We start from the raw sequence: 24,112 nt of genomic DNA on the forward strand, positions 1-24,112 counted from the left end.
TAACTTTCCCAGTTTAACACCTGTGGTCTGTTTTATACCAAGTACTATTACTGTGATTAAACAAGCACTTTAGGTGTTAAACAGCCGCTTTTAACCTCGCCGACCCATTTCACACATTGGGCTTTCTACACTGAGTTATATACCACATAACAATATTTCACATTTGTTATTTTCAATTACGACAACTTGTAAAACAATGCAGTGTTTAAAAACTGTTATTAGTTGTCTTCGGAACAGACAACCAATGACCACTTCACTTCACACTTCACTCATATCGGTATGGCAAAAACTAATAATAAAATAAATGAAAATACAAAAATAAATAGAAAATGAAAATAAAAATAATATATATATATATATTATATATATATATATAGATCTATTATATATATATATATATATATATCCTTATAATCTGGGAGAAATTGTTAAAAATGTTGAATTATTTTCTTATTCCATAAAACAGTTTGAAACATGAAGCCAGATACTAACATAGGGTTAGATGTAGTCTACACCATTTCAAATGTGAAAAGCCCAAACTAAACTGTGAATCAAAAACTCAGTTCTAAGTTAGGGAGATATTTAGTTTCAGCTACAGATTAAATGGGGAAAAAAGATCAGAAAACAAACATAAACGAATTTGAGGAGAGTTCATATTAAGGAGGAGAGGAAAATAAGGTGAAAACACATTAATAGAGTGGAATGGCGCGCAGCAGTGCCAGGGGAGATCGAAGGGGAGGGGTTATGATTGGCTGAAGTGGGTCTGTTGCATTGGCCACGGCAAAGGGGTTTTGGTTAGCGTTGCTGTGCGGTGTGATCTCGTGCGCAGCGCGGATGGAGGGGACACACTTTGAGCCAGCAGAAACACAACGACCCACTCACGCGCTTCAGCGGAACACGGCTCGGCGTGCTTCAATGTGAGTAACCAAATCTAGTTGGCCGCTTTCTGTGGTGTCGATGGACTTTATATTTGTGTGACCGGCGCAGAAAGTTAACATTCTACAGGCAAGTTGACATGGAACGCATGGGCGGATATCAGGCTGAGCTTCGGTTCCTGTAATGGTTTCTCAAGCGCTACTTGGTTTGGTTGTGCGCGCACATTTCGAATTTCACGGCTGTTTCTAAAACTCGGACTCAAACATTCACACGCGAACGTTTCCATCGCGACGTCATGCCCACGCGCTCAGAATCCAGCGAAAGATCAACTTGTTTGTGATCGAGGACACTTGCTCAAGTGGTTCCTCCAGCGCTACACTGCCTGAGCCGCGAATACCGATATCTGAAAATTTGCATTCCTTGCGCGTCAGCTCTTTGTCTTTGTTAACGACACTGAAAGCGAATTCGAGCCTAACTCGAGAGTAAAACAAATCGATATTTCAACGTTCCGTTCGTTTGTGATACGTTTCTATTGTCTGTTCACATCTGTGTATGTGGGTAGTTGACTAATAACATGGATATGAAGTTTTTTAACATAAATATTCAGTGTATGTCATACTAAAAGGTCATAAGTGATAATAAAAATATTGTTTTAAAATAGACAACGAAAAATTAATAAATATGTTAAATGAATTATAATGGAAACAAATATATGTTTTGGATGCCGTGTCGTTGTAACAGTCACCATTTCGTTTTTTTATTTTATTTAACTAGTCCAGCACCATGTTAAGTGGGCATTCACTTAAATTAGTGCTGTGGTGAGAGAGATCTTTATTTATTTATTTATTTATTTTTGTAAGTAGCATGTCTCAATTATTAGAGGTCAAAAAATGCAAAGTGTTTAAAAATACTTTTGGATGTAGCATGGTGCATCATTGATTCTTCCTCCCTATAGTATCAAACTACCCATATTTTTTTATTACAGAATCCTATTAGGTATTGATATTTGTCACCCTATGCTATTTTGTTAGGAAAGTTTATTGTTAATTTGGAGCCAAAATTGACAATGGTCTTCATTAACGGTGATGGGACGGTTTTAAGGTTGGTTGGCGCGCATATTTGGCCTCCATGGTTGATCCCCTATTTGGCTATTTTGAGTCAGCAATTGGTCAATAATTGTGTCTGATTGATTAACAGTGGTACACCAAGTGTCAGTACCAAAATCTTACGTTTTGTCAATGAATTGCATGTTTTCTGTTCTCAAATATTGTTTTGTGAATTAGTTGAGTTAATGTTGTGTGAAAGAAGTGTCCCTTCAGTTGAATTCATGAGTTGTGTGTGCATCAAGTTATATGTATCCTTGCTTTCTTGACATTTCTGTTGGCATTGGTTATTTAAAAGCATATATATATTTTTTTATCTCTAGTGTTTTATTCTAAATGAATGTGTTACAAACTACGTACTAAGAGTCACTGTTAGGGGGGAAATTGAGTCATCACAACACGACTACAACCGCCAGAAATCTGTTGACATCCTCCTGCTTGCCATACCAGACTGTGTCAGGGACCCCATTTCTGGACAGGAAGGGCATTTGAGTTGACTTTACTCTGTGAATGACTTGGTTCCTCTCTAAAAATCATCGAGCTATTGTAGCGTTTTGAAAAGGGGGCCGTCGCGTTGCTGCTGCGCGGGGGTGCATATGAGCTCATTCATGGAAGCTTGACCTCATTGACATGAGCAATCCTGGTCACAGGATAATCACTTTCAGAGCAAGTCTGCTCATTGACTTGAATATCCTTTGCTATATTCCCCAGGACAAAGACAAAACAACATATTATCCCAACGTTCATGTCTCTAATTCATAGCTGTGTTGTTGTAAAGTGATTTTGAATCTCTTAAATGCTGAAGCTTAGGTCTTGGCATGGCATCACTTCAAGAGAAAGCTAACAGCTGTGGGAATTGTCTTCTAATCTTATCAAGATGCTTTTATGCATTGTGTAGAGTTTAATGGTTGATACTAGTTATTGCAAAAGCAAACAATGAATGGACTGGAAGATTTGGCACGTTTAAGATCCTCTCAACAAAATTTGGTAGATAGCATTGGTTGTGTATGTTTATGTATAATTGGTTGCCACATTACTGCCATTGCCTGTGTATCATAAATGTTTCGGTCCCTGATAAAGAGGTGGTTGATGCCAAATAGTTTCTTAATTGAGTTATAGTCAGTCTGTTTAATTGTGCAGTTAAGAGGGTGGTGGGCTGGTCAGTTCTTCACATTCAACCAGATGTTGTTTGCTGACAGCGCAAGACCCAAGGATAAACAGACAACACAAAGACCACAACAAGATTAAAAAAGCAACTCAAACCTGTTGTTTAACTGCCAGTTGAACCGACTCCCAGCAGTTGGTGTATTATGCTGCACTTCTGATAGTTAAACATTTCAGCTAGAAGTTTATACAGTCTTGTACTATAAGAGAACTGGTTTAAGTTCTAAAAATAACTTTTTAGTTGTGAATTTTTTGTCTTCATGATCTTTTGTTGAAATATAATATTTGCTCTGCCTTCAAAACTTCTTTTCTTTACCAATGACATCATCAAGCCCTCTAATTTGTTGACCCCTCCCCTCCGATCACCTTTCATATTGAGATTGCAAATCATACAATCAGTCATTTATGCATAAATTTAAATGCGTCATTTTAAAATGCACAACTCGAAAACATTTTGGAAGTAAATAGTTTGCAAACACTGTTTCATGAAGACTTTAAAGGTGTGTGTGTTTGTGTGTGTGTTCATATAGATCCAGGAGGTTCTTCTATTAAGATTATTTTGATCTGCAGAAACTTAATTGGAAATAAGATGACCTAGATGTTGAAATCCATGCTTGGGATGATCTGTGAATTCGGGGGATTTTAGTTCACGTCATTGCTCTTACTCAAGTGAATGGTGAATAAATACTCCTTCACTGGTGTGTTTTATGGAGACCGCTCAAGTTAGTACTCTTTTCATTTGCCCTATACATCAATGAAAGCCAAAACACATTTTGAAATGCATTGAAGCATTCTGGAAGGCCTATGTAGAGAACGGAAGTGTCACTGTGAGGATGATGAGACCGGCTGAATGGATAATTCCCCGGATGGGTGTTGCAGACATTGTGGGATGTCCTGTCTTAGACGTGGAACTAAACACACAAGGGAAACTCGGTTCTCTGTCAATGTTGCACCCAAAGGCAAATTATGTCATGCATGCTGAGGAGAACTAACTCTGAAAACAATGGAGGGAAACGTAGAAGAATTGACTGAAAACTGGAATACTTTGGTTGCATGTTTAGTCAGTGACACGGGAAAGCATTGATGTGTGTTTTTGAGCTTCATTTAATTTTCTTAGTCTAAATTAGATGTCGTTCACCTTGAGACCTGCGAATGCACGTGTCCTGAGTTGGAAGTCTAATTAAGAAACAGTTCTTAACCCCTTAACTGTCACCCCCCATTTTTTAAAATAGGCATTAAAGTGCATTTAATCCAAACTTAAATTGTTGGTATTTTATGAAACACTTTGGCATATAGACTAAGGTTGGTCTTTCTTTTTAAAGAGGAAATTAGCAGATTTTGGCAAACAAGTGGAATTTTTTCAAAAAAATTAAAGGTATCAAAAAGTTATAGAAGTTTAATGTACTGTAAATAACAATGCGCTATGATAAATCTTTATTTTATTTTATTTATTATAAATTTTTACATAACAGGTTTTACTCTAAAACTGGTATACAATTAAAGCATTGTGTCTAAATAAGTTTTGTTCCAAATTGAAGTGATATGAAAAAAATTGAGGTTCCTGTGAGATTTTATTTAGGGCGTCATACTCACAAACAGCCACTGGGAGCCATCAAAACTCCTTTGAAATTTTGTTTAAGAATTTTCCCTAGATTTCTCTGTCAATCTTTACTTCAATTCTCAAAATAACACCAAAATATGGAATCCTGAGACTCAGACCTTTCCAATGTATGTTTGGTGCCAAGATTATAAAAAGTTGTTGATTCTAAAAGACCGTACGCATTTTGTAATATGACACTTGACCACTGCCCAACTAGGGGGAGGAGATCCGCCATAAGATTTTAAAGTACCAGTTCCATAGTAATGCAATGTCCGATTTCACAAAGGGTTTTCACAGGATGAATCTTGGGCTTCTAAGCATTTCAAATGATAAATATTTATGATGATCTACTAAAAGAATTTTATAGAGAAAAAGGACAACAAAAAAAAGAGCGCCAAGCGTCCCACAGGTGGGACGGTGACAGTTAAGGGGTTAAACTGAACTTGATCCATTTTTAAAACGTCATTTTTTTTCTATTAATTACTTCCTCAAAAATAAACGTTAAAGGAATTAATTTATAAGATAGACCCCCAAATTTTTTTTATTTATAGTGGTTCTTTTATAGTATGTGTGTGTTTAAGTTAAACTTTAATATGTTTTTTGTATATTATATTTTTTTATTTTTAAATTTTATTTTTATATATATTTTTTGCATTCAAACATTAAACCAAAGAGTTTTTATTTTGGCTGAAAACCGCAGGGAAACTTTTTTTTTTAAATGCTTCTCTTTTGTTGACGACGATTTAAAACTGTTCTTATTACAAAATAAGGAAGCTGTTTTGTGCATTTTCAAATGCACGTTATAAGCGACGCAAACTCTGTCACTTGCAGAAATGGAGTTTGCGTGGAGCAAAATTTCCTGCAAAAATTCATATTAATAAAACATGTTACCTGCCAACTGGTAAGTAACAGTTCCATATACTCACCAACACTGGTTTTTACTCACATTTGGCGCTTGGTGAGTGTTAATTTTACGCCCTGCTGCTCCATGTAACTAGAATTTGATTGACTATGGCAATAATTGATCTTACCTACATCAACAAATCAACAAACTTTCTCAAAGTATTGAAAGAAATCTTAAAATAAATCACTATCAGAACCAATTTGATTCCATGTTAATTCCCATTCTCCAGTCACAACTTATCCGTCTGGTTGTGGGAATCAGTCAGCGCATGTCTGTTGATGCTATCTTGTGTTTTTTTTTTGGTTGTTGTTTTTATCTACTGCAGCTGCACCTCACTCATCGGCTAGGACCATTTGCCCCTCTCCTCATCCTCCTCCTCCCCTCTATTTATATCTTTCTATATATAGGGGATGAACCCCGAGATCTCCAAAGGCCGCAGTTGTCTTGGTTACATGCGGCTCAACTAATCCATATAGGTGGATGCTCCAAATTTGGGGTTGTGCCCCCCCAAAAAAAATAGCACTTTCCACTGTACTTTCTCCAACTTTCCTGACAGTTTCATGTTTCATTCTTATTACGATGTGATTTTGATCAGAATGCAGTGGAACATTGGGAAGTTTAATTTCTTTCTTTCTTTTTTCACTTCTCAATAAAGACAGGAAGCTTTTTAACAGTAGTGCAACAAAATGAGTCGTGAATGCTGTGTCTCAATGCTTTAAGCATTTTGTACAGCTCTCAATCACTGAAAAATTCTAATTGAATTTCATAAAATGCAGATTAATTATTTAAATAAATTGCATATCAGTATTAGCTAAGAAAAGCAGCCAAATGATGATAATTTTGTGATCACATTGCGGAATTGAGAATGTGTATATTTTTGTGTTTTGTATTTTTTGTGATTGCTTCACACCAAAGCATTGAGTTTTATTTGCAATATTTTTATTGCTGCTCTACATGCACACAGCATGGAAATCATAATTACAATGAGATTTTAGTCTGAATTAAATGGACACTTCATGCAGTTCATATTTCTTCTTTTTTACTTCCCAATGAAGATTGGAACCCTTGTGTGTATTTTATTTCCTTCTTATTAAAAGTTATAGTAAATCTTTTTTTTTTTTTTTTTTTTTTTTTTTTTTTCAGTTCAGTTTTGTTAGAGGTCATTCACAGTAAAAGAGAAATTTAAATAAAAAAATTTAATATTTTTTATTGCTTTTCCATGTGCAATATTTTGTGATTTAATTGCATTCATTATTTTGAATATTTTAAGTCACTAATCACACTAAATTAACAACCCTAGTCTTTTTTTTTTTTTTTTTTTGTAGCTGCATAGAGTGATTGTTGAGTGTATTTTTGTTTGGTTAAAGAATGTCATGTCGGCTAGGAAATGGTGTGATTATTTCATTTAAGGCAAGATGAATGCATGAATTATTATGTAGTTATTTAATTGAAAATTACAAATTATTTTTAATAAATTCTTAATTGACACAACCCTTGCTCAAAGTCTCGGCTTAAAGAAAATCCTGAGGTTATTCATGCTGATAATTAGACCCATTGTGGTGGCGCTCAGTGAACTAGGTAAGTCTTCATCTCATAAAATATACAATAATTCTGAGATGACTTGAAGGAAAGCGTATAAGTGCACTTGATGGATTAACTAGCGGGTTTAGGACAAGTCATCCGTGTCTCATTAAATTCCTAAGGTCGTTTATCTGGGATGAGAAATGCTCTCGTAGTCCTGTATCCATCAGTTGGTCTCAAACAGTGTTGTTTGCGGAGAATCCCACGTGGCGGGCCCTCGTCGTACGTTTCCCTCCCCCTTCGATCTCGGCGTCTGTCGTGGCTCCGCGCAGGGGATTTGATACATGCTGTCATTAGCGGCCGTTCTCCCATTGAAACCGATGCTAATGTGACCGTTGGCCTGATTGCGAGGGAGAAAGTGAGGATCTGGACGCGCCTTGTGTCACTGGTAACAATGGCCCTTTGTGTAGGTCACTCCTTGCTGAATACACGGGGTTTGTTTTAATTGAGATAGCAATAGGACAGCGACGTTGGCCGAGGTTGGGACTGGGATGAGAATGGAATGTGCAAAAACAGTGAATACCAAGACTGGAAGTACCATAATGGAGTTTATTATATTTTATTATGTGCTAGATTGTGATAGAATATAATACTTGGTGTTTTTGGCTGGCAAGCATGAAGAGTTGTACTTTAAATGGTAAATTAAATCATGTGATGATCAACCGGTGATTTGAAACACCTGATTTAAGTCTTAAGTATAAACCCGGTTTGGAAACCAACTGATTCATGAGCTCTTCTTGACACAATAATGCGTCATTCGTTTGAATTCCAAACTGCAGGCCAGTCATGATGAACGCTTGCAAGACAAAGCCGTAGCAAGATGTTAGGGTTTGTTTGTGTTTATTGTTTTGCAATTTGGGTTTCTGCATTTTTGGCAACACGTAACTTGTTTGCATATTTAATGAACCCAGATATGAAAAAAGGTTGTGTGCAATATTAATCATCTGCAATAATATCCGTAATTGTTTACATTATAGAGTGGTCACCGCCGCCCAAAAGCAATCCTAAAACACCTCATCGAGAGGCCAAACAACTGCATGATGAAGCCTATAAGATGCAGTTATAATGGAGCTATAAATTCAAGTCATTAAAAGCGCAAAAAAACATCTCCCTGCTATGTTTTTTGTTTGTGTATGTTGTTTTGTTTTCTCAAAACATTTAAGTAATAGATCCCACAAGCAAACAGTTCGGTCTTACAAATATTAGCACACGAGCACGATTTCAAATGTGATATTTAATTTTATAAAACAAGAGGTTAATATTAAGTGTAGTATATTTTAGACATTTTCTGTTTTGCCACTGAAATAAGTAGGTTACCGGAACAAGCCGGCGCAGGAACAAGTGTCTGATACTTAAGCGCTATACAACAGTAACGCACTGCAGTGTATACTTTCTGAAGTACGAAACTACATGTGTTGTGACCAGACGACAGAAGGTCAATGGTGCAATGTTATATTCATCAAAGCGAGAAATCAGCGCACAGGTAATTTATTGAGTAACGACATGCAATCATATTGAATGAATGACATGACAAAGGAATCGCTCCTGATTAAAAGAGACACAAAGAGCTGATGCGGCCACCTTGACATGCAGTTGTTACTGTCAATTAAGATTTTAGCATCGACAGGCCCTAGATCTCACCCTAGGAAACCAGCACAAAAGCACACTTCGCAATATAGTGTTTAAGTCTCATTATAGAAACTTCCAAAATGTCGCACTACATCTAGAAATGAGTAAACTCAACTTCTGTTATCCAGTGAAAAAAACCCCAACCTCTTTTAAATGTAACACCTGCATTCAGATATTAGGTGGGGAGACATTGAGGGGTGGTGATTTTAAGGTCATTCTGGTCTAATTGCAGTCAGTAAGTGGTATGGTTAAGTGTATGATTTGGGATGTTAGAGCACAGTTCTCACTTCCCTCTGGTAGAGCAAGACATTACTTTCTGTGAAAAGGTTCACTGATTAGAAGGGCGTTACTGTCGATCGATTTAAGGTAGGACGAAGAAGCTTGATTTTGACAGCAGAGTCACAGATTCCTGTTTCCACAAAGAATAAACGTTGACTGGTATAGCACAAACAATGCAGGAAAGTACATGGAACCTTGGTAATCAAAAAGGCATGATACTTCAATTACTTTGGATGCCTTTTAATAATATGAGTAGAAAGTCCCTTTGTTTACTGTGAATTACATGTTCTTCATTTACGCAGAACACTGTCGTTATCTAAGATACTAAACCACTGAGGAATACCCAAACAAGCGGATTTAACTTGATTGAACTGAAATCTTAGTCAATGGGCCCATAGCTTTAGGCATGCATGCCATGAGATCTTATAATATTTCCTCTTGATTCATCTCTGTATTTAACACATTGTTTCGATTGAGAAACACAATCGTAGAAAACATAGATAATTTCTAGAGTGTCCTGAAAATTCAGGCTTCTTCCTATGGATCGCATATCGGTTGCAAACTTCATTTTGAAATGTTACTCTACAAAAAGACAATGCAATATGTAAAATGGCAAAGGATTTCTGTATTTAATTGTACGAGTAGATAGCTATGTTCAACATGTCCAAGCAATTTTCAAATCCACATCGACTAGTCTACACTGATCTGTCCAAGCAATTTTTAATGAAACAAGTCTAAGTGTAAGTGTAGTGAATGCATTTAAGAAAAATAAAAGACAGTTTAGAAATCACAATTTTTGCTACTGATACCTTTTGCGGCATCTTTGGCTCAGAATGCATTTTGAAAGTATCACGCTGGGATGTCACACTGAACATGCAATCTCAATTGTCCTACCCGGTAAGTCTAAATGCATTAGGAAAAAATGGGCATTTAAATGATAATTTTGCTACAGTTTTTACTTGGACATTTTAAACATCTAATCAGTTTAGGTAATTCAGTTTCATTTTGTAACTTCGAAAGCATTAAAATCGTTTTTTTTATTTACATATTAAAACTAGTGTAGGAAATGGCAAATCTAAACTATATAATTGATGTTTCCTTTTTCATTTCGCCCTGAACGTTGCACATATGTATGGGACAGAATAAAAAATTTTAAAATACCAGAAATGCATTGGCATTTTGCAATTACATTTCAAAATGACTTTTGCTAACCATATGCGTCCCTATCTTCAATTGATTGTCGTACTCAGTGAATCTGTGCTTTCTATTAGAGGATTGGGTTTCAGTGGTGCCAACTTTTACATTGGCAGTTGACATGCATGTGGCAAGGAATACTTTTATGGATTGAAGCAATTTCAGGTGCAGCCAGTATATATATTTGTATTGATTTCTTTGAGATTTCCCGCATATGCACAGCTGTCAATAAGTTAAAATTTGCGATATTACCATTCAAACAAGTTTGCAAGAGGGTTTATGGGTGATCACCCAACTCAGCAAGTCGGGTTAGTTTCGGTGTGGGTGCTCACGGTGTACATCAGTGTTGGAGACCCAGTTAAATTGAGAACGTGTAAATAAATTATTAATAGGTAGCATAATACGCTAGTATATTGCACTGTTTTGTTCTATGTATTATTATGATTTAACTACAAACGCTAATATTACATTTTTTGTTTTTTATTTTTTTTTAAAATTTTTAGAATTTTCAGCATTTTCAAAACCTAATGTCAGACCGCAAGCTATTTATTTTGGGGGGGAAGTAGGCCCTACTGGGTCTAATGCCATCAAACTGAAGCGGTTCAGTGAAGGAATGTAACTTCAGTTTTGCGTTTTGCATTAGAAAAAACTGGCAGCTCAGAACTTAAGCTTTTTGCTTGCCATTTGAAAAGAGAAAGCATGTTAGAGCGTAGTTAGTGTAAGTTCAATCGTAACGAGTGTTAGTCAATCTAAAATGGTGATGGTGCATCGTCTGAACTTATTTACCCAAAACATTTTTTATTTGTGCACCTGTGCCCGAAATTATATGCAATGCACAAATAAAATTAAAAGAATTAATGAAGGCTCTTATTCTGAAGCACACTGGTATGGTCTTGTAGGGAATACAGTTGTTATATTGCCTTCATTTTTGACTTTCTTCCTACTAGGTTTTTGATGTTAAAAGGCAAACCGCACAATCAGTCCTGTCCCAATGAGTTGACGCTCCCAAAGTCAAAATGGATGTCCTTTCCCCCAAATATGCCTCAAGGCATGGTGTTTTGGTCAAACAAATTGTCCCAAAGTCAATGGAGTTTTGGTTAAAATATGCCTCAAATAAATTTCACGATTTTTTTCATGTTTTATTCAGTTGCATAAAATTCATCAGTAATACCCCACTCATGACTTTTAAACCATAATGTCATTACATTCCATAAGAAAATCATAGTAACAGAATAAAAAAAAAAAAAGCTTTACAGTCGATGACAATCGCGCATACAGGGTCGCTTTATTCTGCACAGTTGGTGCTGGATAAAAAAAGATCAGTCCTAGATGTTCCTTCTTTTACCCCCAGATCATTTAGACAGCCGGTTTGTCCAACACTTCTCTCTCTAGTCCTGAATTCCTGGAAATCGTCACCCTGATATCAGCGCCGACGCGTTCAGGCTGATGCTGTGGTGCTATATTAAGACTGTGACGTCTTGGGGAAAGGGCCCTTCTCCTTTCATGTCCGTGTTAGAGATTTTACATAAGTAGGGACAATACATCACCTGACCTCAGACGACCGCTCTCACACAGTTGTTTCACGGCAAAGTTAAATGAGTGTCAAACTATTTTCTGTGCTGTATATTTTTAGTCTCACCTCGATAGTGCTTTTCTCTCTCTGAGATTATTATTATACTTCTGTGAAAGACTTTTGCTTCCCAGAGGTTTGGTGCGGAAATGCTTGATCATAATACCGGAAGTATTAGACCATGTTCTTAATGAAACCACTTTCGGACTGTAGAAGAAATGGCTCATTGGCTCAGGCTTTTTTCGCACTGAATTCTGGTGCTTTCAGTAGGGTTTTGTTTCAATGGTGAGAGGTTTTACATTTTATGCATTTAACAGACACTTTTATTCAAAGCGACTTGCATTGCATTCGATGTATTCATTTTATCAGTTCATGCATTACCTGGAAATTCTCTGTTGAACTTGGTACAAGTTTTGCATTAGATCAGAGTTGACATTAAAGGAATAGTTCACCCAATGATGCAGAAAAATTAGCTGAAAATGTACTCAACCTAGAGCCGTACAAGATGTAGATGAGTTTGTTTCTTCATCAGGTTTGGAGAAATGTAGCATTGCATCAGTGTCTCATCAATGGATGCTCTGCAGTGAATGGGTGCCGTCAGAATGAGAGTCCAAACAGCTGATAAAAACATCACAATAATCCACACCACTCCAGTCCATCAGTTCACATCTGGAGAAGACAAAAGCTGTGTGTTTGTAAAAAACAAATCCATCATTAAGGTATTTTAACTAGAATTGTCCTTTATCCATAATATTATTTTCTCCAGTGAATCAGGAGAGAAATATGCGCAAATCAAGCGCTGTTTAAGCAAAATAGTCCAAAACAGCTCTAAACAACTGCGTCAGTGTTTTTAAATGTGAGATACACCACAGGATGGATTTTTTTTTACTAGAGGAAGCGTTATTATGAATTATGGACTCATATTTTAGCCGGAAGCAACAGTTTGAAGTTAAAACCCCTAATGATGGATTTGTTTCTAACAAACTCACAGCTTTTCACTTCATAAGACATTAACTGATGGACTTCAGAGGTGTGGATTATTGTGATGTTTTTATCAGCTGTTTGGACTCTCATTCTGACGGCACCCATTCACTGCAGAGCATCCATTGATGAGACACTGATGCAATGCTACATTTCTCCGAATCTGATGAAGAAACAAACTCATCCTAATCTTGGATGGCCTGAAGGTGAGTGAACTTTTTTTTACTTTGGTTGAACTTTATCTTTAAATGCATTTGCATGTTCAACATGTCTGTTGCCAACTAGCTCAATACGATTCACGTCACATCTTTGACAACCCGCTTCTTTGTGACCTTCAGTGGACTGAAATTCACGTAGTGTTTACACAGTGCTTGAAGACACACCTGTGTGTATTTGACATAGAGGCGCAACGGCTTTTCTTCTTCAGGTCAACTGACGACAGTGAATGAGCCGAGAGGTTGGGGGCGTGATCAAGACACGGTTTTAACATGCTGATAAAGGGTGGGGTGACACCCTCCAGGGCACAACGGCACTTTTAAAACACTGCTTTCTGCATGTCCGTGTGTTCACGCAGCCTTTCTCCTTTGCTTTTCCCATTGCAAATGTTGATATTTGCTCTTTCTTTGCCCTTGCAGTTTATTTTAAGGCTCTGAACTGAGAAACAGCTGGCCTCACAGCATTTCAAGGGACGTATTGATCTCTGTCCATTAGACTCTAAATCGTCCTTGCGAAACCTCACCCCACCTGATGCCGAGGGATAAAACGGCCCTCTTATGATGGCTTTTTTAGGTCATCGGCTTCCCTTTCACGTTGGTGACCCATTTTGTTTGATGGCGGGAAAAGCCAGCTGGATTTATGTGTCGTAGACTGAAGCCCTTCAGGAGTTTTCATGGGTCAGAAATGGTCTCCAGGGCAGGAAACACACACGGTTATCCACACCTGCTCACCTTTTTGATTACTCAGTTGCAGACGTTATCAATAATTAACAATACATAATGCAGTTTACCAAGGAAATATGAGCTATTATGAGGGTATAGGAGAGAGACTACTTTAAAGGCTGGACGTCCATGAATTATGAAACAGGCTATCGGTTTTCCTCTTGTGTAAAATCTGTTCTCATGCTCTGGGATTGTAGGGAACAAAACTGGACTCGTTGCCTTTTAAATATTGCAAGAGATGCCTGTAATTATTGAGTTGGAAGGAAATATCTGTTATAAGGAGTAGGAAGCATTTTCATTAGATTCAGTAAGAATATTTTAATTTAGTTTTAATTTTTTTTTTTATTCACACATACTATTACAATAGTTTCTGAGAAATAAGCTGCTCTGAGAGTCAGTTCAGCAGCATTTCAGAATTGCATTTGATAAATCTAGAATCACCCAGAAACTCAAAGCTCTTCACTGCAATCCGCCAAAATAAAAGTTCAGTTTTATCTTGAAAAAATAATGACAAATGTATTATTATTGTACAGTAGAATGTACTTAAGTAATAATAATAATTATTATTAAAATATTAAAATAATAATTAATTATTATTATTCTTATTACTAAAATAATAAATTGTAATAATTTAGTAGTTTATTAAATAATTATTATTAATTAAATTTAGTAATATTTTGTTAATTTATTAAAAAATATAATTATGATTTTTTTTAATTGTAATGATATCACAAATTTTCTTCCATTTGTTAGTTTTAACAGTAAACTTCTGATGCGCAGCACCTTGTTTCCCAAAATAAAATAGTATAATGTTACATTTTAAAAGATTTGTTGAATTGTTAATGTTTAATGCCTTGATTTGATTACCACCATTTTTTTAAATCATGAATTAAAAAAATTAAAACAGAACACAAAATTTATAAAACATTTCTTATGGTTCCATTATTGTAAAATATGTAATACGTTATTAAAGTTTTATGAATTCAGTTGATTAGACATGCATTTTGATCATTACAATTTAATTCAACCACTAAAACAAAATCTAGGAAAAAAAAAAACAGAGTTTAGGAAAAATAAAGTGGAAAAAAAAAAACAGAATTTGGGGGGAAAAATAATTTTGTTTACAGCCCTAATTTTATATATATAATTTAGTGTGTAAAATGGATAAAAATGTAAATTTTAGCTTTGGAAGCTGCAGAAAAAATTGTCAATGCAGAAAAACAAGCCTGCGCTTTAAGGATGAAAGAGATGGAAAGGAGAGCATCGCTGGCACCTGCCTGCTGCCGTCATGAATGAAAAGCTTGGCGCGAATGAATGGGAATTTTAACTTGACAGATGAGCTGGTGGCATCTCTAGGTGATCAGACCCCGGTGTCGTCTCTCCCCGCTACAAACCCCATTCCCTCATTAGCGTCTCAACTTCTCCCGCCCCTCACAAAGTGTGCCATTACCGGCCGCCGCTTGATGCCGTTTGATTAAGAGCACCGATTGAATAATTATGATAATCACAAACAGCAGTGATAAATCGACTATGAGCTAATCACATAAAAACACCACTTCCCCTTGTTGCTCGACAGACCCGTGCTTAAATGTTAGTGGCGTCTCAAATTGTAGAGAAGAAACTGTGCTGCGCTTTTATGGGCCGCAGCCGCTTCCCTGCTGTATCTTCCCAGCAGCACCTGGGATCATAATTAGGGCTATGCTGCTCAGTTTAGGTCACAGAGTTTTGTGTGTGCTAATAGGGGTTAAGAAAACTACCCAGAGGCGACTATAGAGCGGAGCTGGGTGTGGAGTTAATGGGGTAACAGGAGCAGCCTTGTGTTTATGGTAATGACAATGGCCGGTTAAGGGTATCTTAGACAAAGTACCAACACAGTAAGCCAACGAGTCACAACAGGCATGTCTAGTAAAGCACAGTTATGCATGCATATAACACTCTGTGTGTGCAAAAGGTGAATATGTGCCGCACAGACTTGACTCTGATCTGTACCAGTGTATTGCTACATGTTCTCCTAGTTTTATCACATTTCTTTTTGTTAGTGTTGTTCTTTTTGTTTTAATTATTAAAAATACTTTCATTTTAGTCATTTATTTTTTTCCATTTATTATATATTGTTATATTTTTTTTCTTTTTTAGTAATTAATTATTAATATTGTTATATTTTTCTTATTAATTCATTTTTTGTTATTTTAGTATTAGATTTTTTTTTTTGAGTCTTTATTTAGTTTTGTTTATATAGGCTATACATATAATATATACACAATGGTTATCTCATTTAGTTTTTTGTTGTAGTATTATTTTATTTAAGTTTTTTGTTTAGTTTTTGGAAATATTTATTCGTGTTTAGTAATAGCTTATAATTTTATTATAAACTTTTATAGTATTTCTTGTTTCTCATATATTTGAGGTGCATTTTTTATATTTTATTAGTTGTTTTCTGTAAATTTCATTGTGTTTATGTTTTTAGGTATTTTCAATGTTTTTAAATAAATTTATTTAGTTTATTTATTTTTGGTCCAGTTTTTTATATAGTATATTTTAATATTGTATGGGCTATAGATATCGTTATTTGTTGCTTTATTTTATTAAAAAATATATATTTGGGATTTGATTTGATTATGTGTTTTTCATTTAGCCTAATTGAAAATTTAAAAATAATTGATTTAGGATTTAATTTTTAGAATTGGGACATGCATCCCAGATGTGTTTTTTTTTTTTTTTTTTTTTTTATAATAAAGTGAGCATGTTGCATCCGCACCCCATGCGCCATGGCTCTGTCTTTGTTTTTTTTTAAAGGAGGATTTCTATGTTTGTGTTTTGGGCTTTGGGGAGGAAGCTTTGCTTTAACGCATTCGGGCAGTTCTGTTGCTGCCTGACATGTCTGATAACTCCACTTTCTGGAGAGTTATGATTCATCATGCACTGCTTATGACTTATTTATTAATTTTACTGTTTCCATGGCGCTCCTCTCAACCTTTCATTCCCTGTTAGCTCTTTTCCAGTTTCCTCTCCATGTTTTTCTTTTTGGGGATGTGTTTTCCTATTGTTTCAGAGTTGAAATGCTCCCCTTCAGACCATCGGTTGTTCCTTGAGATCTTGGTCTTTTCTGGAGTTGATGTTCCTTTGGCAGTCCGAGTTCTTCATTTATCTGTAAATTAGACTCTTAGCTGTGCTGTTTGTTTTTGATTCCTTGAGATCTTGGTCTTTTCTGGATGTTATCAGCTCAAAAGAGAGCATTTGTAAGGGAATCAGATTACGTCACCCTCCCCCCTGACGTGCTCTCGCGACCCCTGTAAGTGAATCAGATTAGTTTGGTAGGGTCTGTTTAGTTTTGTATGTTTTTGTTTTTATTTGTTTTGACACAGAAGTCACAAAGATGTTTATTTCCAAGGTTTCATATTTTTCACGTAGTTTGTCACACTGGAAATATAAGTTCATATTAGGTGCACTGCATTGTGGGATACAGTATGATCTTTTGTATACTGCACAAACAGATAGGTTTGTCATCTGGGTATTTCATGCACACAGAAAATGTATTGCACATAGTGAAGATACCGCAAAAATAATACTAGTTGCATGAGAGGATGACATCGCAACTGATATGAAATATACTGTAACTGGTTTTTATTCAGTGCAAAGGTCTCTTGTAACGAAGTCAGTTACGAACATGAACGAACAATTGTGATTATCTCTCTCAGCACTACTGAGGATGTTGTGTACTGCATGACACCGCACCGTATGCTCATGTTGCCTATAGTTCAGGCGAATACAAAAAAAATAGTCAAACCTTCCATCCTCTCCAGACAGGATGTCAAGACGGTTCGGGGGTGCGGTGCGAGAGTGATGCCAGTTGATGGCTTCAATGGATGGACTTTACCCTGCATCGTATTTCAATCCGCTGGTCTAATCCTCGCCTTCCTAATTGAGACACGACAGCGTAGGTCTGTCATGGGTGCACATATAGGGCACAGAGATTGAAGCGCTTGGTTGCTGTACTCTGACCGGCAGGGGGATTCGGCCGTTCAATCAAGCCATTGACCGCTTTCTGCCATTAAGGGGGTGGGGCCGACGGCTGGGCTTTATCTGTCTCGTTGTACTAAAATGTGATTGTGCCGTTTGGCTTAACGGTATGAAGGTGAGTGTGCACACACCACCTGTGGTGCGCGTACTTCGATTACGGATGATGTCTGAAACAATAGTATGAAAACATAAATCCTTGTGATGCTAGTACAGTGAGAGCATTCACATAAATGTAATCCAAACCAGATGGATTAAATATATATACACGTGTGGGTGTGTGTGTAAAATAAATAAAACAGTATTTAATAACAATAAAATAAACGGACACCTAAAAATACAAAAAAATATAATAAAATAAAAAGTTAATATGATTGAATTTGGTTATTCTTTTTATATTTGGTAGTGTTTTTATATTTATGTGAAGGCTATGGTTATGGGCTACCTCTGAAACAATAGCAAGAAACCAGAATCCTTATGATGCTATTTCTGCTTTTTTTATATATATTTGCATTTTTTTGGGGGGGGTGGGGGGTGTCCGTTATGATGGATAAACACTTAGAATGAAACGTAAATCAAGGCGCAGCCATTTTATACTTTTTTAAATATTTTTCGGATTTCTTTTTAGTTATTAGATTCATTGCTTATTTATATATTTTTGTTTTAATTTTGTATTTATTTCTTTTTGGTTTATTTTTAGTTTTATGTTTATTTAATAGTTGTTGTTGAATTTAATTGTTGGCACACAATTTGGCTGGTGATACTCTAAAACAATAGCATGATATCTAGTAACCTAGAGGCGAAAATACAGGAGTTGATTTATTTATTTTTAGTTTTTTACTTGAATATTTTCTTTTAGTTTTAGATATATAGATATATATATATATATATATAATATATATATATATATATATATATATATATATATATATATATATAATTTTTGTTTTATTTTAAGTGTATTTTGTATGTCTTTTTAATTTTATTAAATTTTTTAAATTTATTTTTATTTTTTAAATGTTTGTGCACAGTTATGGATGATACTTTTTTACATTTTTATTTATTTTTTTATTTTTAGTATATTAATTTTAATGTTGTGTATTTAATTTGTATTTTTATTTATTGAATTTTGTACAGCTTTTTTTTTTTTTCATTTTATTTATTTATTTATTTATTTTGTTGGCACACATTTATGGGTGATACTCTGAAACAATACCATGAACCTTGAATCCATATAATGCCATTACAGCGAGAGCATCCACACAAATGCGATCCAAACCAGATGGATAGCAGTTTCAACGTGCTTTCAATAAAATTCCCATTGAACTGTTTCATACAAATGCAAATAACTGGCAGCGATGCTCTCCTGCTCGGCCCTGTATAGGCAATAGGTTACCTAAGCAACACTGTCACGTCTCGTTTCATGGTAATGGATGAGCGGAAGAGACGCTCTGCCTTCTGGAAGGGTTTTTCCTTCTCCTTTGGCTCTAGCAGCCCTCAGCCAGTGGCCGTCGATGGGTAACGAGCAGCTGCGTGAGGAGGTGGGCGGTGATGAGAACGAGGCCAGGTCATCTCAGACGCTCTCGAGAAACCTCAATAACCCTCAGACACAAGAGCTGCGAGAAATACCAGCAGACGAGACGAGAAACGCCAGCTGTCTCAGAGAGACTGCTCTAGAAGAGAGATCACTGGATGGGCATGAGGGAGATTAGAGAAGAATATGTAGGGAAAACTTTCACTCGAAGTGTGTGCTCTTGAAAAATGGTCTTAAAAAGGGAAAAAGCTTAAATTAACCAATTAATGATGGCTGGCATGAGTTTGATAATAATACTGTATAAATATAACATAAGTTTAATATAAATAGTATTGTTATTATAATATATAATGCACAACAATTAAACAATTAATTTATAATAATATTAATTTAATAAACAATTTAATATAAAACAAACTTAGTGTAAATAAGAATAATATTTGTTACTATTTATTATTAGTAGCTGATCATCAACATCCTCTTGATAATAGTATTAAATTAAAATGCGCAAAAAGCATTTAAATATTTAAAGCAGTTTAGAATGAATTTAGGAATAAGCAACAAGTTATATGTTGAAAAATATTAATAACAAAAGAAACATTATATTTGAAAATATTAAAGATGGATATTTATTTATCAGGTCTGATAAATATTGCATTTCATTGTTTAATTTCTTCATTTGTTATTGTACTTGTTTAAGTGATTGATGGCAAATAACAGCAAATAAGCAGAAATGAGCATTAAATATCCAGTACCAGCTAATAAATTAAATTGAAATAAAAATAAAAACACTAATTAACTGAGATTAAAAAAGGTTAATATTTTATATTTTTGTTTCATTTGTATTTTATTTTTGTTTTATTTTTATATTGCATTACTTGATTTGTTTTTTATTGTTTCCACACAATTAAGGTTGATAACTCCAAAACAATAACATAATTAATGTTGATTGATGTTAATCAATAAGATGCCATTACATTTTATTGAATTTAATTGAATTGTTTTGGTTTTGATTTGCTTGACTAGTGTATTTTGCATTTTTTTTTTTTGTTTCTGTCAATATGAATTGTTGTCAGCATATATAATTGTTTTTATATTAATATTTTCATTTTATGTTTGTTTGTGTATCAAGTTATCTGTCAACGTGTGGCTTTATCTGTTCTCAGAGTTGCATTGCATTTCTATTCGCTCCAATTGATTACCATTTTGTGCATCATTTTAATTTGTTTGTTTCTGTTTCTCTCTTCAGCAGACGTCCTTGATTTAATGGGTCCCATCATCGGGATGTCGCCGGATAAGAAAGCAGAATCCCCGGGTGTGGTGGAGGACCGTGCGGGCCTGCGCGGGGTTTGTGGGGACGCTGAGTGTGTTGAGCCCCGAGACGAGTGCGGGGCCGCCAGCCTCTGTGGCCTACCAGCCTGGAGCCGCGAGCTCCAGCTCAGGAGACGAAGACGATCACCAACCTTTCAAACTGGCGCCAACCAATCACACGAAACCTGCTCCAGAACTTCGCGCTGGGCGACCCCGAGGCCCAGTCCAGACCCAGCCCGCTCTTCGACATCGAGGGCAACCACAGCGCCTCCGTCATCTCCTCGGCCGCGGCGCACGCCGGAGGACTCCGTCAAGTCCAAGCCGCCGTTCTCCTTCTTTTTCTCCTTCTTCCCCTGCTCATAGACAATGGCCATCGAAACAGTCAGCCCAGCAAGTGCTCTGTCCGGTGAAGGACATCACACCGGCATGGAATACTGGAGCACTTCCACTTTCCAGTACTTCTATCTCCCACGCCCCCCATGGCTGGAAGAAATCGTATGCGCCACAACCCTGTCCCTCAACAAGTGCTTCCGCAGTGTTTAGGGGGGGGTTGGGAGGGTGATTGGTGGGGAAGTTGGGTGTTTTTATCTTAGAGTTATTTGGTGTTTGAAATGAAATCTTTTTTTTTTTTTTTTTTTGTGTTACATTTCATTTATTTATTTTTTTTTTTTTAATGGTTTTAAATTGTATTTACTCACAAAGCATGTCAATTAATAAAATCATTAAATCTAAACAATTTAAAACAACGATCTGTTTTATTAAAGTTTAACAAAAACAAAAATTACCAAGTTTAGGGGCCTATTAATACTTTGTTTTTTTTTTTTTTTTTTTATTAATTTTTTTTTTTTTTTTTTTTTTTGCAACCTTATGTTTTGTTGTTACTAAATTCTGTGTTTTGGCATGTCTAATTATTTGAATGCATAAAAACAAGTTTAATTTATTCTTTATTATAATTTAATAGCCTTATGAAATGTTTTTCCTTTTTCTTCTTTTTTTTTCTTTTTTTTTTTTTTTTTTTTTTTTTTCCCCCCTCAGAAATTCTGTGTTTGTTTTGGTTATCAAATGAAGGCATAAATCAATTTATCTTTTCATTAATGAAATTTAAACACATTTTATTTTTTGGCAAATAAAGGGGATTTACAATTAAATTAATATTTTTTTATTATTTTTTTGATTATTATTTTATGATTATTTGTTTTAGTAGTGGTGTTTTAGTATGTGGTTTTTGGATATGTGAGTCTTTAATAAGGGTAAATTTTTTAGGGTTGATGTTTTAAAATTGTGTTTTATATGTATTATTCTCTCCATTGATGTTTGGTTTGTTATGATAGGACAATATTCAGCTGAGATACAACTATTTGAAAATCTGGAATCTGAGGGTGCAAGAAAAATCTAAATACTGAGAAAATCGCCTTTAAAGTTGTTTCAAAATGAAATTCTTAGCATGCATTTTATTACTCAAATCAAAATGAAGTTTTTGATATATTACAGTAGGAGGGTCATGTTTCAAAATATCTTCAATGGAACATGATCTTTACTTAATATCCAATTATATGATTTTTGGCATAAAGGAAAAATCAATAATTTTGATCCATATAAATGTATTTTTTGGCTATTGCTTACAAATATACCCCAAGAGACTTAGACTGCTTTTGTGCTCCAGGTCACATATATTCCTGCTGAACAATAGTAATGACCTACTTTTTTTTAATTAAAACTTTAAAACTTTTAATTATTAAACTAAAACATTCATATATCCAAACTTTGTCAATTCCATGATTCCGTCGGCTGATATCTTGATATATTCTTTCCGCGCTTAAAACTCAACTCGGTTAAATTCCAGTTTTTTCAGTTTTTTTTTTTTTTTTTTGTTAGATTTTTTCGAATTTCAGTTTTTTTTTTTTTGGTTGATTTTTTTTACTTTTTTTTTATTGGTTTCTGTCCACATTTTAATATTGTCTTGCTCTCTGAAGTAACTAATACTTTATATGTCTTCTCCTGAGGTTGATGGTGTAGTTCCCCCAAACCAATGTGACTTTGTTTCTTTGACCGCTTGGATATTATCGTTAGATAAAACTAAAACTATTGGTTGAAATAAATTGAACATTAACTGAAATGAAATAAAAATAAAATTGATGATATAATATTAAATATAATTTTATAAAATACATAAGAACTTTTTGTAATATTAATTATATTTTTGTTAAATACATAAGAACTTTTCATAATTTTTTATTTTTGGAATATAAATGAAATAAAATAATGAATAAAAATGAAGAATAATAAAAAACTTGACAAAATGACTAAAAACTCAAATTTAAATGAAAATGGAAAAAATTAAATTATAAAGACATTAAATTAAATAAATATTGCTTTATTTTAATTTTTGATGGTTTGTTTTTTAATTTTGTGAAGTAGTTAAATTATTAAGAAGTGAAATAGAATATTAATTGGAATATTTGAATTGTTTTGGTGTAATTACTAAAACTGAAATAAAAAAAAGGCAAAAATAAACATCAGTACTAAACTTTAACTAAAATGAAAATATAATATATAAAAATAAAAATGTAAACTTTTTATTTGAATTAGATGACAAAGCAACATTTCTAATTTTAGTTTAAGTTGAAGTGCTAAAAATACTAAAACTAAAATAAATATGTACATTTAAAAGAACAAAAACTAATAAAAGTGACAAAAGCATACAACAAATTTACAAAAAAAAAGGAACTGAAAGGAAAAATATTAAATATTCATATTTTATTTCAGGCAGATGCCAGGGCCATATTTTAATTTAAGCTACAAATATTTTAACTAAAATTTAATTGGAAAACAATAATCATAATAAATAAAACTTCAGTTAGATGCCAAGACAACATTTCTCATTTTCATTTAGTTTCAGTACTAAAATTGCTGAAACTAAAACTGAAATAGAAATTAATAAAAATTATGCAGACATTAAAATTCTAATAAAAGTGAAAGATTACTAAAATGTAGAAAAAACATAGAAATCAAAGCTTTTATTTCAGTTAGATGCCAGTTAGAAATTTTAATTTTCGTTTAGTTTGTTAAAGTACTAAAATTTCTTAAGCTCTATATATTATTAAAAAAAATAATAATAAAATATATAGACATTAAAAAAATAATAATAATAAAAAATCAAAAACACAACAAAACTACTAAAACTTAATGAAAATGAAAATAAAAAAGAATAAAATAAAAATGTTTTATTTCAGTTTGATGCAAAGGCAACATTTCTAATTTTCATTTAGTTTAAGCTGAAGTATTAAAATGACTCAAACTAAAATTGAAATAATGAATCATGAAAATGAATAAATATTATATAGACAAAAAAAAACTAAAAATATGGCATAATTTTGAACTTTGATTTAAAATTTAAATTGAAATTGAAATTATTTTAATTTAAAATATGA

At 34.3% G+C, this 24,112-nt stretch overlaps 1 pseudogene; it reads left to right on the forward strand.

Moving 5' to 3' along the window:
• The first annotated feature begins 856 nt into the window (after window positions 1–856).
• The window catches only part of LOC109098726, a 39,959-nt pseudogene continuing 16,703 nt past the window's right edge, over window positions 857–24,112 (forward strand).

This window comes from Cyprinus carpio, chromosome B13, assembly GCF_018340385.1.
Source record: "Cyprinus carpio isolate SPL01 chromosome B13, ASM1834038v1, whole genome shotgun sequence".
Classification (NCBI taxonomy): domain Eukaryota; kingdom Metazoa; phylum Chordata; class Actinopteri; order Cypriniformes; family Cyprinidae; genus Cyprinus; species Cyprinus carpio.